General features: G+C 33.6%; 1 protein-coding gene across 29 annotated transcripts in view; it reads right to left on the bottom strand.

The window, feature by feature from the left end:
- LOC143256918 (TOX high mobility group box family member 4-like) overlaps positions 1-15,802 on the bottom strand; it is a 254,755-nt gene that overhangs the window by 17,579 nt on the left and 221,374 nt on the right. The gene's annotated exons all lie outside the window — the stretch shown is intronic.

Consider the following 15,802-nt stretch of genomic DNA (forward strand, 5'->3'; position numbering starts at 1 on the left):
ATGGCGCTCTTTGCTTATTATGATTATCATCATCTTCTGCACAGATGAATCTATGATGTTTTTTACTGTTTTGTCGTTCATTTCTAATAACACTAAACTATACAAAAATCGATCAACTTAGCTTAATAACAATTAAGTGGAAACAGTTTTATATTTATATTGCACTGTATGTCACTACGTAGTACTTGAACTGAGTAAAAACTAAGCTTAACTTCTCGGATAGACTAAATAGCATTTTGGGGTCCGACATGGCCAGGTGGGTTAAGACGTGCGACTCGTAATCTGAGGGTCGCGGGTTCGCATCCCCGTCGCAACAAACATGTTCGCCTTTTCAACCGTGGGGGCGTTATAATGTTCGGTCAATCCCACTATTCGATGGTAAAAGAGTAGCTCAAGAGTTGGCGGTGGGTGGTGATGACTAGCTGCCTCCCTCTAGTCTTACACTGCTAAATTAGGGACGGCTAGCGCAGATAGCCCTCGAGTAGCTTTCCGCGAAATACAAAAACAGCATTTTGATGACGCATGGCACTTAATTCTCGACATTCTAAAACAAATTAATTGAATTTTTTATTTTACACGAAGTAAGAATTAACCATTACAACTCAATCTTTCAGACAGTTTAAGTGATCTGGTGTTAAAAAATAAACAAGTAAAAGTGGATCCGATAAATCTTTGGTCTATTTTCTTTGCGTGTAAATTTGTGTAAAGTTACACAAGGGCTATCTGCGCTAGCTATCACCAATTTTGACATGGTAGACTAGATAGTAAAGTAGTTAGTCAACACCACCCTCCATCAATTCGTGAGCTGTTATAATTGAATAATGGCACTGGGTCGTCACTCTTATATTGCTCCCATGTGAATAAAGCGATTTAATTTCGGCTGTAACAGGGCGCGAACCACGAAACCTCGAATATTCAGTTCGGCACACTAATTAATTGGCTGTACTCTGCCATCTGAGTGATGATAACTTTCAATGTTCCAATGATCCATCCTACCATTAATGAATCTTGAACTTGTATTTAAGATTACCCTAAAGTACGTAAAGTGCCAATGATAACACTAAAATTCTTAAAAGTACATAAAAATAATTATTGAATTGATCGACAATATACAATTGAGTGTGTGTTTTCTTATAGCAAACCCACATCTGGCTATCTGCTGAGCCCACAGAGGGGATACACAACTGAAATGTTAGTTATATTACTATACATTTGAGGACAATGTGTGTTTTCTTAGAGCAATGCCACATCTAGCTATCTGCTAAGCTCACCGAGGAGATACACAATTGGAATGTTAGTTATATAACTATACATTTGAGGAAAATGTGTGTTTTCTTAGAGCAATGCCACATCTAGCTATCTGCTAAGCTCACCGAGGAGATACACAATTGGAATGTTAGTTATATAACTATACATTTGAGGAAAATGTGTTTTCTTAGAGCAATGCCACATCTAGCTATCTGCTAAGCTCACCGAGGAGATACACAATTGGAATGTTAGTTATATAACTATACATTTGAGGAAAATGTATTTTCTTATAGCAAAGCCACATCGGGCTATCTGCTGAGCCCACCGAGGAGAACTGAACCCCTAATATTAGCATTGTAAATCCGTAGAATTACCGCTGTACTAGCGGGGGGCTTGAGGAAAATAAGATAAGACCTTATTACAACAGTTTCTACAAAGCAGATAAAGACACACACACCACTTTCGTTTAAATTACATGAATTAAAGCGTTTTTGTCTTTGAAAGATGAACAAAGCTATTCGAAAACATTTGTGCTAGCTGTACATAATTCTGAAGAGATAGACAAGTTGATAGTACTATCAAGAACCATCAACTCGTGAGCTGTTCTAATCAAACAGAGGTAGTTTACCGTCACATCTAGTACGCACCCACGGCTTCAAAAAGAGAAATACGATTTATTTATTTTTAAATTTTTACGGTAACGGGACACGAACCACGGAACTTCTAATCCTCAATCTGCCATAGTAATTACTAGTCCGCGCTTTGTTCATGAAGTAAAGCAATCACTTTGGAAAAACCACTAATCGCTATTATTTTCTTCTTTTTAACTTCCCTTTCATCCGAAATCTTTAACTTTCAATAAAGATTATTTCAAATTATTATGCATTTGGAATATGCAGATAACATTTCTTAGTTAACAAAATATCTCTTGAAGACTTCAAAAAATCGATATCAATCAAAATGAGAACATATTCACAAGGAAAAACTCTCATCAGTTACTTCCTTTGACAAATAGAAATAGTCAGTTCCCTTGGGCCCAAAGCTCCTTTTAGATCAATACAGACTAGTATTCATATCTGATGGGAACACTCGGTTTCTTTAATGGAAAGATGTTTTAATAAGAAGGAACCCTTTCTTTTCTCGAAGAACAGAAAAAAAAATCTTCAGTCTTGGAAGTTCTTGAAAATTTAATAAGTTGGAAGCAAATAAGCTTCGCTAATATATTTCAATTTTCTTCTCTCTAATATGCAGTGCTAAGTTATTGCTGATCTGTTTGGACCTGCTACTCAATTTAATCAAACACGTATTCTTAAGAAAATGAGTGATGTTCTTAGACAAAAATTAAGAGAAATATATGCGTCTTATACTCCGATAATTACTTTTCCAGAGGACTGCATTTTTTTAATAATGATTATCTCATTGTCTCTCTACCTAAATTTAAATAAAAAACAAAACAAATCTACATATTTAATTTGTTTAAATAAAATGAAGTTCATAAACAGATTAATAACAAACATTATCAGAAAGACGTTTTTCTTAAAAATTAATTTCTGGAAGAGAAATAAATACAGATGATAGATGTCTGAGTTTATTTGTAAATCTAAAAGGAATAGATTCAGTTCAAATTAAAACCCTTAAATTAATTGTCGTTCTCAACTATATTGCTCTAGTTAATGACAGCAAAGCAGAAATGTTAAATATAAAAGGGTAATATAGATATTTTTTTTATATTAATATTTTAGTTTCTTAGTATGATATATAAACTTGAGGAGTTACAAATTTCAGATAAAAAATACAACAGAATTATGTGTACATAGCAGACAATAGCGTCAGAGGCGTATTTTCGTCAACAGTCCTGGTGTGTAAATGCTATTAAAAATCTAAAACTTTCCTGTCTAGCAAAAGTGGAACAAATTTTTGAGCTACACAGAAAACAAATATAAAGCGAATCTTCAGCTGAAAAAACAAAAAGGTAGAAATATAAAAGTATTTTCCTTTTTCTCATTGCTTCATGTCCATTATTCTCTTTTTAGAGCATTTTTCTAGAACCCTAAACTTACAATCACCCACTAAGTTAAGTAAGGTTTACCGTTACATGTAAAACATCGGCACTCAAGATGCTGACCAATAAATATGGAACGAATCCGGGTCAAACCAAAAGATATCGGTTTCCAAAACCTAGACTCGTACTACCATTAAAGATTATATCAAGACTGGACATTCCGCGATAGGTTTTTCAATAAACACTAAATATGTAAGCTATCTAAACATAACGGGTAACAATTATAATTCTAATAATTATTGGAAAGTAATAAGGTCAGATTTTTGCTTTCTTCAGTTATCTTGAATGTCATTCACATAAAATTAATTACAAATTATTCAGTTTTATTGCTCTGCTTATCGTTTTCTTCCAACATTTTCTTGAGAAATCACGAGTTATATTTTGTTAGTGTACTAAAGTTTTAAAAGTATAATAACAGGCGACTTCCTGTTAAGCTGCTCAAAAGTGATAAAGATTACATAGTCATACCACAGCAGTAAACTAAAAGTAATACTACCCAAAGCTCAAAGGTTTGCGTGCATGTATATGGTTCTAATAATATTATTCGGCTAAGTAATTTTCTGAAAACACATTAAAATAATGCAAAGTTCAACAAACTTTGAAAACAAAAACTTAAGAAAAATGATTGGCAAGAATGTTCCATTCTTCTGGTCACGATTTTTTTAAAACCAAATTATTTGTACTGGTCTTCAACCTGTGTACTTGACAATTATCCCATAAGATGAAGCAATTAATCTGGATTATCTCTACATTTTTTTAGTAGTGGAAATGCACATAGCATATTATTCTTAATTCAAAGGAATGGTTCTGAGAATAAAAATGAATAAAACAAGAGATATTTAAAACGCGTCTATCTAAAAATAAACCAAAGACGGAATAATGATACGTCATTGATATATGAAATTACCTCAAATATATATACGGATTATTCGCTATCAATAAGCAATGCTATTAATTCTTAAATATAAATAATCATCATGACATGACAATATGCCATCTTCCAAATACACTCGGATATTTCTACCGAGAAAATATTTCTTAATACACAAAATAGTGACCAGTTATATTTCTCTACTGTCCTCCGACAAATTTCGATTGGTAAATCAAAATGCAAGTTAAAAAAAAAACTTATCTTTTACCTATATACAACTAGAAAATATGTCTTTATCCAGCTACACAACTAGTTAATGACTTTGGAACTAAGATGTACTAGTCAAGTCCCCATTTATAATCACTATGCTTCGGTTTCAAAGCTCCTCTGGAAAGTGGGTCATGCACAAGGTGATATAAAAGTTGGTAAAATGCATTATGGGTTGCAGGTTAGACTCCTATTGAATCTGCAAAATAATGATACATACACAACGTAGAAATATTTAGGACTTAGCTGACTAAACAGTCTGGTATAGACACAACAGAGAGAAGGTACAATTCACTCTTTTCATACAATACAGAATTATCTTGCTTTTTTCTTAGATTCATTAGTCAGAGAAGATACACTGGAGCTCAAAAGTTGACCAGCACATTTTGTAATTATATAATAAACATCACATTTCTCATTTGAGTCTTGCCTTTGTCCTCACGTGTTCATTTTATTTCCTCAGGAAACATTTTTAACCTTTTTTTCAATGTGATATTTACTGCTTACCTATTGGATTATGGGTGAAACTAAAGTTATCATTTTATATCATCGCCAACGGTTTTTCATGATGTTATTTGTTTCATTTGACTCTTCTCATTAGCGAAAAGTATGTATATCATGATCTCAGAAAGTACCTTTCTGTGATCATGTGGAACTGAAAGATGTGGTTGACGTGAAGACCTAGCATGAGAATGTGACAAGAACTTGGAGAAACTGAAGACTGAGTGAAAGATACCCTGAGAACCTCACCAACTCGACCTTTAATTGGTACTTCTCTTACACAGGAACACAGAATGACAAGAATGGTTCACAATGGTGATGACCAGTTTTGAAATGCTGAGAAAAACTAAAATATCAACACAGAATTCCTATACAATGACTGAATAGTTCAGGTCTCTAGACGTTAGTTAATTGATTAGAAAGATGTGAAGGTGGACTAAATACACCTGGAAGAGATACAACACTGAAGATGGATAGCAAGCATCATCTATCTTGACCATGAAGATGCTCGGTGTTGGAAGTCTTCCAAGACAATAAGGCATACTAATGACAACCTGAGGCCAAGCTAATAGTTGATATTGATGTAAAATGACATTTTCTATTGTACTATATTGTGGCAATATTTTACCTAAGGATGACATTCATCACACTTAAAATAAGGGGAAAGTTCCAAAAAGCTCTGATGAATTTTCAGCTGCAATGCAGTAGAAATGTTAGCATCATTTACACCCAATGCATTAACATATCACACTGGCGGTGATGTGAATAAATTTATGTTAAAAACAACAGAATATTAAACGACCATTTTCTTAAATGTTGCCGACAGATTATAACTCTGAATGGTTGAACTCAGGGCTGGTGGTGTAATCTCATGCCACGTTTAACTGGTTCAGCACTGAAGACTGTAGTTAACTTTCATGAGGAGTGATCTGGTGAATGTAAAAAATTAATCCAGGATCTGTGCTCTAAATGCAACCACTTGATAAGTAGGCTTCAAAGCTTGAACCGCAAGAAAACTTAGTCACTTATATGGATGATTCATATAGATGGAGTAGGAAAGCTTTATTGATTGTGAAGATGTACTCATTGATAAGTTCAAAGTCAAACTGTCAAGTAAACTTAGAACTAGATAGCTACACATTGGTCTTAGGGATATTTATCCTTTGTATGCGGATCTTTCTGTGGCAACACACTTCAAGATGATCGCAATGACCAGGATGCTAGAACAGAAGATGGCAACAGTCTCTACCAGAGTGGCTGATTCACTCTGAAACCTCAAGGTTAGATCAACTTATTGTCCGAAACATCGCTGCCAGATACACTCGCGACACAACTGCAGTGGCTTCCCTTGTGATAAGGCTTCCAGGTGCAGTTTTCATAGTTCCTTAAACTAAGAAGCAGAAAAGGTCCTTAAGAATATACTTGCAGTACAAGCGTTGAAATTCACACTTTAACTGTGGCTGACAGTAAAGGATTATTCCAGACAATGCCATAGCAAATACACGAGAGTCAATGGCAAGTTAAAGATGCAGATTTTCTGATTCATGTAAGCTAGTGTAGCACGAGCTAGAGACCAGATCAGACACACACTTTACATTTAGAAGTGAAATGGTTTGGACAACCATGAACATGGTATATGCATGTAATAATACAAAGATGTAAGACTAAGTTTCTAAAATATTCTGATATACAAAGGACGTTACTAGACTTTGTTCTGCATCATGAGCTTTAACTGAAACCACTAGCTACTTAGCTAGTTAATAATTTACTCTTGCGAATAGTGGGTGTGGAGAGATACGTCCCTATTGAACTGGTAGTGCTTCCAAAACGTAAGTATTGTTTACAGATGCAGCCTGGTTTTTAAAGGGTTGTGATATTCTGTAAGGCTTCTAAATCCCATAACCAAAAACAACAATACTGCTGAATTTACTAAATAATTCAATTAATTTCCTGTTTAAGCTGCGATGGAAGAAACTCGTTTGTGGGAAATAAGAGTTAGTTTACGAACTCTACCCAAGGAATCTTGTGATGCTAAACAAATTCTATCGTATTTAACAATAGGAGCAGTAAATTTTGTAATACAATTTGTTCAGAAAGGGAAAGTTAAAAACGACTGATCCATTGAAAACTTTTAAAACAATGTGTGATCAACTATGCTGGTATCGAAATCTAGATATTGTGCTTTGATTTTAGTAGAAGAGCTTTTTTCATTAGAGTGAACTCTAGTGTACAATTTCGTACATGTCTCTAGAAAACCTTGGTAGTTTGGTATACATATATACTGGTATACTGTGCACAGCTTTACTATATCTTTTCTTATTAAAGGTTTTAATGCATAAAAATTCCAGTTCGAATAAACGTAAAACTGCAAATTAAGGGCTGCAGTTACCTTTCATTATAATTCCTTGTATCTGTTGAAATACTTGTTGGTTATGTTGCACAACTGCGTTGTCGACTAAAAATGCAAGAGTTCTAATAATTCGTTCAATACACAGTTGCAGTAACTTCTGTGACACTGACATATAATGTTCTGTATTTAGTGACGCACGATATTACTTTACTCAAATTATCAAAATACCTTTAAATAGCCAATGCAATGATTAGTGAAATGAAACATTTCTGTTATAGGTTCAAAGCCTTTAATTTTCTCTTTACATTGAATGAATTTAGCAAAATTATCCATAATAACGAATGGTTTAATCACGCTTCTCTATTAAGTATTTACAATATATACAATACTTCTTTAATGAGTTTAAGATCATAATTTATCAGAATTGACATATCCTTACTCGCAGCTTTTTAAACTTTAGCGATAAACTTGTATAGTTTTATGCAATTTGTAACTCCAAAAACATTTTAAATATAACACAAGATTTAGCATAATATACACTAAAAGGTAATAAGGCTTGCGTTTACATATGATACTTTATATTTTCACGTGCCTAATATTTTAAATAAAACCTTAGTTTTATATACAACATATATAAATATTTAAACATTTCATTATAAATAAAAACAAAGTTGTTGACTGCTTTATCAGTGGGAGTAATAACATACCTACTATGTACACAAATCAAAACGTATAGTAATTTTTCATACCCTAATATGTTCATTGTTATCAAGTGCATTTTTAAACTATATAACTATTATTTTAATATCACTTACCCATTTTCTAACTAGGACTACTTTTAATTAATATTCTTACTTCATTAAACTTTGCTGAGTGATTTACTAATTCCTTCTTTGATGAGTTTGTTTTGTTATAGCAAAGTCACATTGGGCTATCTCCGAGGCTCAGTCCACCGAGGGGAATCGAGCCCCTGATTTTAGCGTTGTTAATCCGTAAACTTACCGCTGTACAAGCAAAGGGAATTTTGATGAGTTTCCAATAAGTTTCAGGACATTCCAAAAATGTCAGAACTTTACTTATTAATAGTAAACAAAATTTCAACAATTGCGATGTGAAGGTTACGGCACATGGTCAATGGAAGAATAAAATGTTGAATAATTCCTCATGGCCAGATTATTCATAATTTTACCATAATTAGATATCCTACTGCCAATGGCCTTTTGCAAAAACAGCTAATAACTGTGTATTTAGTTTTGCATGTGTTAAATAATTCTTGTATATAAGTCTCTGATGGCAGACTATAATTTAATTAGTCTTACACTTCTACCAATAAATTGAACTATAAGCCCTATCTTTACGTTCATTAACTGTTGTTTTAGGATTAAGTGAGACTACAAACAGCAAGTAATAGCTTGTAATTCAGAGACACTGGTATTTCATTCGATTAAACGATGATAAATTTATTAATTAATAACTCTTGCACTATAACGTATACATTTCTTAAGGCCTTTTGTGTCAAAAGTTTACGAGGTCTTATAACAAACTATCTTGTTCTTTAGCATGTTTATTCTGCGTGTACTCCTGTGACTACATGGCCGAAGTTTAAACGATTAGGAAAAATATTTAAAAACTGGCACTTTTGAGAAACATTTACTTCGGTCGTTCATCCTATAATTATAAATTAAAATGATTAAAAATTAACACAAGGCTTCCTTAGCATCAGAAGTTGTTAGATGAAGATTATCCCAATAATCAAAATCCAACACAAAAACAGGAACTCAAAGTTTGATAGTGTGTTCGTACTATTACACGACTATCTGGTTAGATCAGCAATAACATATTAAAATATAGACAATAGATAACACACGTCCAATAAAACAGTACTGCATAAGCTATCTTGGAACACCAGGATTTCAAGTGCGTTGAAATCGAGTGAATAAACAAAGATGTAATAATACAAGTTTAAAAAATGTTTTCGTACCTCAAGTATTTATTATAGAGATGAACGGGGGAACGCTAAAATTATGCAAAGATTGTAGGTGGGTGAATATCGCAAAATATATTGGTGTGGTTGATTTATCAGACTGAAGAATGTCTGAATGCACTGGAAAACATCCATTGATTCAGTATGGTATACCGATATTTAGCTGTATTCAAGATGAGCTGGACAATTAAACTAAAATTATGTTGCTTTACTGCAACTGGATGATTGTATTAATTCCGCAAGATGCTCTTTTGTCAATGTAATGCACTTAACGTTTTTCAAGACACATATGGGGCTTACACTTTTACGACTAGAAAAGGGCATATGTGTTACTTATGTGAACAACATTTGTGTGTTTGATTGCACATTTTAAAACCATTCCTGAGAACCCAAGAATGGTATTTCACAGACCAAAGAGGCCTGAGACAGTGAAATATAGGGCCAATCTTCAAGACAGCCCTATCACTGTTTGGACCAAATTTGACAGATATTCATTTTTGGAAGATGCACCTAAAATATGTTTTGGTTGAAGCATTACTCGTCGCTTTTTCCTTTCAACACTACTGATTGATTCCATATACAGACGTTAGTTACATAGAAATTGGATTAGCTTGGTTACAGAAGAAGAAAGATATGGAGTATGTAACTGTGAATGTCAGCCACATAGTCATATAGCAACAGTTCCTGCATAGTAATACTACAAGACAAAGAAGTTTGGACTTTGCATAATGTAAACGCCGGAGAGCAATTGTGTGTATCAGATGCTATCACAAATGAAAGCAGTTTTTGTAGTTATTTTAGTGCAAAAGAGCTGACAGATGTACTGTCCAGAGACAAAATTTACAAGACAGGAAGAACTAGCTCGTGGGTTATATAGTTACAGAAGGCCCTCCGCTCAAAACTGAGAAGCTTAATCAGAATGTACTTATTTTATAGTTCAGCTTCTTCAAATGGCCTGGAGCTTATGCTACTGCGCTAAATAATGAATAACACGATTTAGAGAGAGATCCATGCAGTTAAAGGAATATATTTCATCTGCTACTTGTTTATAAAGGTGTGTTAAGTGTGGTGAAAATGCGTACTTTACCATATTATCCTCTGTCTGAAGGTTTAGTTGACTGGATAATATAAGCTTTCCGGACGATTACTAAGCTTGTGAACAGTGAGTAAAGTCACTGCGAGCATTTATGACAAGACGACTTATTACGCATTAAAGCAATAATTAAGTACTTGTTCTCCAAATCCCTTGATGTTCAAAAGAGAAGTACGACCCCCAGCGAGTATGGCTCTTCACTCCTTCCACAGCCATGTATTGCAATGATCAAGTAAATATGTGAAGTGGCTACATTCTGCAGTTACTCAAAGCAATCACATGTTGACAGATGTTACGTCAAGATGAAAGTAGAATAAATGTTCAATCCTGGTGAACGAGTATTGCAATGGTACATACATGACAGTGGCACGCAACCTCAAATTGATCTATATCTTGTAGGATGACAGCTCAATGATGTGAATTATGTAGTGAAGCAGTCGCGTGTTGCATACAAGAGCACTGAACATGCTGACAAGGTGAAACTCTATGTTACTAATGCATCTCTAGAGAAGTGACTATACTAGAACCAGAGATGAGCAATCAGATGAATCTGATGTCGAGAATACACATTTTATTATTATTATCACCTCATCTCCGAAGTGTCAGACGAAGAAACAACAACGGTGGAGCTAAAATGGCCAAGGCTGTTTGACCAGCAATTAAAACAGTAGGGTTCCTACAATCTAAGACATCAAGTGCCTGATCGCAACTGGTAGTTTACAGGAGATAGTATGATAAACTCTCAATTACAGGGCAGTTAGGATAATTGAAAAGGTGTTGCAACTTTTACCTTCCAAACTTTTTATTGATATTCAGCAGTAAAATAATCATTGGAATTACTGTAGTAAATTGCTGTAGCAATTCTGAAGAACAGGTTATGTCAAATACTACATAACAGATAAATAAAGCTAGAATAGCCAAAGTCGTCCAACAGACTGAGAGATGGTGCTATTAATAATACTTGTAAAACCGGATACTCAGTTTCAAACTACATCACCTCAGAGAAACTGGTTGAGCTATGTAATAAAAAAGCAGCAACAGAAGAACAAGAAATTCAAACTTTTTACTATGATATTTAGACATTACCAGAACTTGAGTTGATAATTACACAGATATCATTATAAGAGGTATCATTGCACGGTATCGTAAAGTTCCCTTCTGATAACTTATTAAGAAATTCAAAATACCATTTAGATGAACAATCCATCTCTATATAGGCAGTGCTACCACGTGCCTGATAAGGTGAAAAGCTTTATATTAATTGATTTTTGGATATTCAAGTTAAATTTTGTGGTTATTAATGATGACTTGTTAGCCAACGTGACTTTATGAGATGGCGGTGAGATCACATCTGCAAGCCTGGTATGTCTTTACAAGTCTTCTTGAAGTGCTGTGATGGAGTCCTGCTCTAACATAGCAAGGGAAACTCACATAAAATGTGGATACATTAACGTGATCTTGGGTTTATTTCTGAAATCACGCGTGATTGTGGTTATTTATTTTGATTATTTTAATTAAGTTCAGTGACCGATGTATGAAAACAGTTGGCAGTTGTTACACCAATTCCCATTGATATCAAGACAATGGTGGAAGAAATTAATAAGTGTATGAAAAGGCTGCATCTGTTAACTAGAAAGGTTCTTCTCTGGTATGTGGAGCGGTTGGGGTTTGGGTATTAACATATAATCATTGTCCTATAGACGTCTGAGGTACTAAACATCTACAAGTTCTTGGGACAGAGCATTCTTAAAATATGGAAATGACTGCATTCATAATTTTTATAATAACACATACAGAAGTTTTCTTAAAATAGTTGTCACATTCAACCACACATTGCCAAATGACTTTTGTGATGTTGCAAACCCCTACTCGAGTTAGAAATCACACCACACAAAAAAAATCCTCTCGAATCCTAATGCTTTTAACAGGAGCAAAGTCACTTTGGAAGGCAGAGACGCCGCAATCTAAGTTTCTCTACGTGTTTTTGGCCCAGCTACTACATCAATGACCCCAATTTATAGACTATTTAGTGGTTAACTTGTGAGCATCTCCAAGGTGTTGTGCAGGGGAGAAAACAACAACAACAATTTCCATACAAGCACATGGAATTATTCAAAACATTAAATATTTAAAGTTTACATGTCTGAAATACACGCAATTAAATAAAAAACATCTATAAACCTTATTGCATAAAATACCTACAAGTCTTCAGCTGATGATGATTTGAAATTTAGGTCAGTCTTCGAAATATCATTAGAATAATATCAAAATATCATTCAAAAGATCATTAGGTGTTTTTAAAGAATTTTTCTTTGTACAGGCATGTATAGTCTGCGAGTTTTTATTTCTTAGTGTTTGTGTATTTTACGTTGCTTCTTCAATAGTTATTATTATTCAGGCCTACTTAGCCTTTCATATCTTGTAACGAATTTTCTGTTATACATTAATTTTAATATCTACGTATTTTGTTTTTGTTTTACTTTGATACATGTAATTTATATTGTGCAGGTCCCGCCTCTTCTTTAAATTTGTAAATTTTCGAGTGTATGAATCAACAATACACATCTTACGAAAAGACTAACGTATTTTCGAATATTGTTAAGCATACGAGAATCTCGCCTTAAAGTATATAAACCAACGCGCAAAAACACAGAATATCAAGGGTCAGCTGCAGTCAGTATCCTATAAGACCCGGAAGCTATAACTGTGATTAACGCTTATTAATCGAAAAACTCAAGATATTTGAATAGAAACGTTTACATGTTTCGAACATTACGAACCGTTCAACTTCAAAAGAATTAACTTCTTAGTATTTATACGAAAACATTAGATACTATTGTCGGGAAAACTCGCAGGTGAAGAATAGAGCCAGCTAGCATTCCTGTCAAATGAAATGTATCGGTGTACCAACACAAAATTAAGTTGTCGTAGAGGACCCGGACCGTTGATAAAATATTCAGTTCCAGACCAGATATCGTTTTTGTGTATTAAAATACATTTTGGTTAAGAAAGAAAACTGTGGGTATAAATCTAGGTGACAAATATCATAAATTTGATATATAATATTATTTAAGTAGCTTCTAAATTAAAATTTCCGGTTAGTTGAAATAGTTATGCGTAACCGTACGTAAGATGATAAAATCGGAGACTCGTCCAAAATAAATTATAATACGTAACAATCTGCATATTCCGTTTTATAAATTACTTGTTTTCACGATCATTAACGTATTAAAGTTCACGCATACCTAAGATACTCCAGCCATCCTTAATTTTGCAGCAGGTAGTTAATGCTGACCACCGCCAACTCGTTACTTACTGTAACTAAATAGTGGAACTTGATCGTCACTCTTATAACGCACCCAAGGGCCAAAATTGTGGATCGCAATTATTTTTCGGTAGTAATGGGGTGCAAACTTGGAATCAAGAGTCCTGCAAGCTATTCACTGAGACGTGCTCGGCCAAATCTGATGTAAACATTAATCTATGATTTGATAATGGTCTCCACGACTTTTAGTGATGTTGACATTCATCTTGTTTACAGGGCGTTAAAAGGAGACTAAGAAACAAAACAAGAATGATGAATAACATCTAAAAATAAATATTACTTTAATTCAAAAATTCATGCAATTATTAGAAAAACTAAAATTTACTAATTCTAATTAAACTTGTATTGATGTGTGTTATGTTTAATATAAAGCACTATTTGGGTTTTACTTTTATTCTTTTCCAATAAGTGAATGAAGTGCATACAACAGATATGAAAAATCACGTCACAGAAAAATTGAAAAGACAATGTAGCCGAAACAGAAATCGATACCAGAAAGTTTCATTTAATAAAATATACGAGTACTATTGAAATTCACGTTTATTAAATTCAAGACGTGAAATATATAGATGCATTCCATGTATAACTAATGTCGACACAGAAGCCTTAAATGTAAATATTTAATATTAAAAATCACTCATAAAAATCAACCTCAAATTTTCAAAATATATTTATCGAAGTTTTTATTTTCTCTATAATTTGACGATTAGCGTTTAATCTTTTTTTAAAATTAAAAGCAATTCATAAATACGTAACTATTTAATAAGTTTCTCTGGTATGGCTATTACAGCTCAATGTTCTCCAGAATATTTAATTTTTTCTGGCTCCAATAATTAACAATCATGAACCGTGTTTTGAAAAGGTTTTGTGTTCAACTCTCAAAGAATTACACAGAGGGTGTCAACCAATAGCATCTGAGCAAACCATATAATACGAACAGAATACGTACGTTTACAGTAAGGAACACCACACGCGTAACACTCGAAAGAGATTTTCAAGTAGAACCTTGGATCGAACATGGGAATGAATATTCTTGACAGACAAATATTAACCTCAACACATACATTACTATCATAAGAAAAACCTTTATAAATCAATCCTGTAAAATCACGATTAAAAGTTTAAAAATTAAGATGATTAAATCGGATTAATTCAAAGCTTTTCAAATATCAAAGAAAAACAATTCTTTAAAACCGCCTCATTTCATTTTACACAATTAACAAGCTGACCAGCTAAATTTATTTGACATTGTTAACAGCAGAACTCTTTTTGTTCCATTTTTTAAATACAGTTTATTCGGCTTATTTACCTTTTTATGTTTATCTCGTTAAATAATCATTGATATTTCAGTATCTTTCCAATAGGAACAAACATTACACCACTGGAAAATATACGAGCCAACCAGAAGTACTCGTGAGCAGGTGAATGAATGAAAAGTAACCGACCAATAGTTTGTTACTTCCAGACCTGAAGGTAACACAGCTGGCCAAGAAGATCGTACGCTTGATGCCATACAACCTTCGTAACTTTCAAAACTTTCAATGAGCGAATATTGACCATTTTAGACTTTACAAATGAAGCCAGCTAGCCACGTAAGATATGCTTCCGATTTAAATCAAACAAACAAGGAAAACGGCGCAATATTAAGTTTTTTGTTTGGGAAGAAGGTTAACTGTTTACCAACATTACAAAAGCATCTATTGATATACATACAAATGACTATTGGATGAATTAGTAAGTACAGTAGTTCTTGTGATTCTAAATATCACGTTATGAGTACTTCTTATGTAGCAAGCAGAACCATTTTTAGTAGTTTATCTTGTTCTCGCCCCGATCATCCACCGTACTTGAAAATGATATTCGTGGTATTTTGCAATCTATACTGGTGCACTGTACACGTGGATCCAGAAACACACGCAATACACCTAGGTCATTGTTTTTGTTAAACTACAGAAAAAATACGCCAGGTAAAAGCTAAATATAACACCTAAGACAATCCAAATTCGCCTTGTATGTACACTAAGACTAAATAAATGTGTTGCAGTAGTATGAACTACTACTGAACGTAGTACAGAGACGAATATTTCTAGAATTTAATAGC

The sequence above is a fragment of the Tachypleus tridentatus genome, chromosome 7, assembly GCF_004210375.1.
Source record: "Tachypleus tridentatus isolate NWPU-2018 chromosome 7, ASM421037v1, whole genome shotgun sequence".
NCBI lineage: Eukaryota > Metazoa > Arthropoda > Merostomata > Xiphosura > Limulidae > Tachypleus > Tachypleus tridentatus.